Genomic DNA, 3,286 nt, shown 5'->3' on the forward strand with positions numbered 1-3,286 from the left:
GGACATGATGTCGTGACAAGCGCAACACAGCAGAAGCCTTGTGTCCTACCAGTCACCCCCAGTTAACCAAGTGACTGCTTCTCGCAGCCGCGACCAGGGCTTTACCCAACTTTAGGAGCCAGGGAAGGAATACTATGTCGCATTCTTGCAACAAAACAAAGGATTCTTAAGGGAGAACCGGCTCCAAAGAAGGCGAAGCCCGTTTCATCTGCAGGCAAGATCATGGCATCAGTTTTTTGGGATACGCGTGGGATAATATTCATTGACTATCTTGAAAAAGGAAAAACTATCAACGGCAAGTATTATGCGAAGTTATTGCAACGTTTGAGCGAGGAAATCAAGCAAAAGCGGCCACATTTGGCTAAGAAGAAAGTGTTGTTTCATCAAGGCAATGTACTAGCTCACAAATCTGTTATTGCTAAGGTCAAAATTCATGAATTAAAGTTTGAATTGCTACTTCATCCACTCTATTTGCCAGATTTAGCTCCCTCAGATTATTTTCTGTCAGCAAACTTGAGAAAATGCCTCAGTGGTCAAATATTTTCCAACCGTAAAGAAGTGATGTCGGCAGTTAATGGCTATTTTGAGGAGAAAGACAGTTCTTATTGTAAAAAGGGCATGGGACTTATTGAACATCACTGGGAAAAGTGTATAGAGCTGAAAGGAGATTATGTTGAAAAAGAAATACATTTTTTCCTAAAATTTTTGTGCTTTCTTTGTTGGGTCTTCTGGGATTACCCTCATAACACAAGTGTTTTTGTAGATTATCCTTCACACACAGTTTGAATTTCCTGTGCTCCAGGTATTTAATTGCTGGCGGTACTTTGTTAAAGATATTATTAAGTGATGCTGTTGATGCTTTCTGATGTTCTACGAGTGTTTAAACTAATGTGATCTTGTGTTGAATTATGGAAATCTGAATTTTTTAGCCGAAATAATGGCTTTTGTGCATGAAAGTCACTATTTCCATTATGTAAGTGGATTGTATGGACTAAATGTTGACGTATGCCTGTTATTATTATTAATTTTTATTTGCCCAGAAATCACAGTACAAAAATACCATTTGGGTGGTGTATGTACATGATATAAGGGAGGTCAAAAAGGAGCAAAGAGACGGGCTCAATTAAGATACAAAAAAAGAAGTGGTGCTCACAGTTCCATAATATTTGGCACAAACCCATGAACATTGGCTGTAACATGCACATACAATATCAAATCAGAAAAATCATTGATCATTAACATGAATCAGACCATGACCATTGGTGGAAACTAAAAGTATGAATTTACTGGTTGGGAATATTGTTGAGATGTTCGTCAACCGAGTAGAACATATTGCGCTGTAGATATCTTTTTAATATATGCCTGAATGCAGCAGTTCCCTTTGTATCTTTAATACCTTTGGGTAGTTTGTTATATAATCTAATGCCCATTTCATTGGGTCCTAATTTTAATGCTTTGGTTCTTATATTCCCATTATGAATGCTGTGCCTTCCTCTGGTGTAATGATGATGGTAGGCAGAGTTAAGAGAATAGTTGCCTATGTTATTTTTTATGCATAGAATTAAAAACATAATTAGATGAATGGGAGAGTAGCAAATTTAATGCATGGGAAATAGGCCTTGATGGAACATTGTGAGGTTTCGTGCTAATTATTCCATTAGCTTTATAATGTATTTTAAAGATGGTTAGAGAAATAGCAGCCGATTCCCATAATATTATATCTGTTCAGTTGGATTCTTAATGAAACCTGTTTATTATTTTAAAAGTTCTCTGAGCGAGGAGAAGAAGGGGAAAGGTGAAAGAGACAGAAAAGTGTAAACAATCAAGGAAGTGTTAGACTTGCTAAGGGAGGAGATGGGAAATCCTAAGGATTCGGAAAAGATGGATGCAGAACCATTTAATGGCAATGTAATTTTGAAGAGTGATAGAGTGGAGACCATTAAAATAACGAGGAATGGTTACAGATGGGATAGGTTGTTGGGAGAAAGGAAGTATGTAGAATTGAAGAGGGCTAACTGTAGTGTCAAATGTCGGGTTGTTTTGTTGTGGTCAGGAGGGGCAAATAAATGTATTGTTGAATAATTGCATATATTTAGACTTGAGTTTATCGGAAACCGATGGAACACCTTAGAAACGTAAAGCTTACAATATCGTTCGACCACGTTGTCAACGAATGGGGTGACTCCAAACCAAATAATTCCCTTTTCCAAACATGCCGTCAATTTTTTTCTTCGACACACCCTCCAATATTGAAAATATGCGTTTGAATCTTACAATTTCATCAAACCCTCTGTAAGCAGCCCGGCTCTGGCAAATTTCGAGGCGAGCTTGCATTCCGGCCTAACTTCGAGGAAGTTCATGGAATAAAGAACACTATGTGTTTTTCCGCTGTTCTTTATTTAGTACTAATAGTTTGGACGCTAAGGCGTCATCATCAGGTACGACATGTACCAGATGATGATACCTAAGCGTTGAAAACTAGTAGTACCAAATAAATAAGTGGAAAAATACGGTCTTCATTCAAAGGACAGTTTTGACGCATTACAAGCGCTTGGTTTAATCACACAATATGTCTGTTAATTATAGATAACTATAAGGGATAGAAAATACAACTGATTTAGTCATTTTCGTCACAACAACTTCTAAAAATTTTTTTTAACTACAGAAAATTAGAAATATTGATCTGATTAAGAATTTAACATGAAACCATTAACATTGCGAATGAACGTGATACAACAAAGAAAATAATTGGCTGTCGCTCTTAAATATGTTTGGTAGGATATCTGAAAATTATGTTTTAGCTTTTAGTTGGAAAATCTGCATGAACAATATTGAATTAGAATAAACAACAAAGTTCTAGCGTAGATTACCTCATCCTCTACATTAATTTATTCCTTTCCTAAATATTTCAATTTTTTCGATGGAATGTCAATACCGCGGATGAAACATTCCTCAATTACTATTCTCCAAATGAACGCTGTGGAACTTTCCACCAATGCTTGCGACTTGTGGAGGCTCAACAGGGCACGCTTTGACAATGGCTTTCGTGAGCGGTAACCCTGCCGTCGGCACGAGTCTTCCATTAGTTGTAAAAAGAAAAGTCAACGTTTTCAGTTAACTGTCTACTTAAAGATTGCTGACTACAGACTACGTCTTGCTGTGACCAAATATATATTTTATGATTTCAAAAATGAAATAAAACATCATCAGCCAAATTAAATATTGCGCATCTCGACTCGCGAGTTTTGGCCAAGCAACTCTGACGTCAGAGTAGGTTCATGAACAT

This window comes from Hetaerina americana, unplaced genomic scaffold, assembly GCF_022747635.1.
Source record: "Hetaerina americana unplaced genomic scaffold, ioHetAmer1.1.p SCAF_10, whole genome shotgun sequence".
Classification (NCBI taxonomy): Eukaryota; Metazoa; Arthropoda; class Insecta; order Odonata; family Calopterygidae; genus Hetaerina; species Hetaerina americana.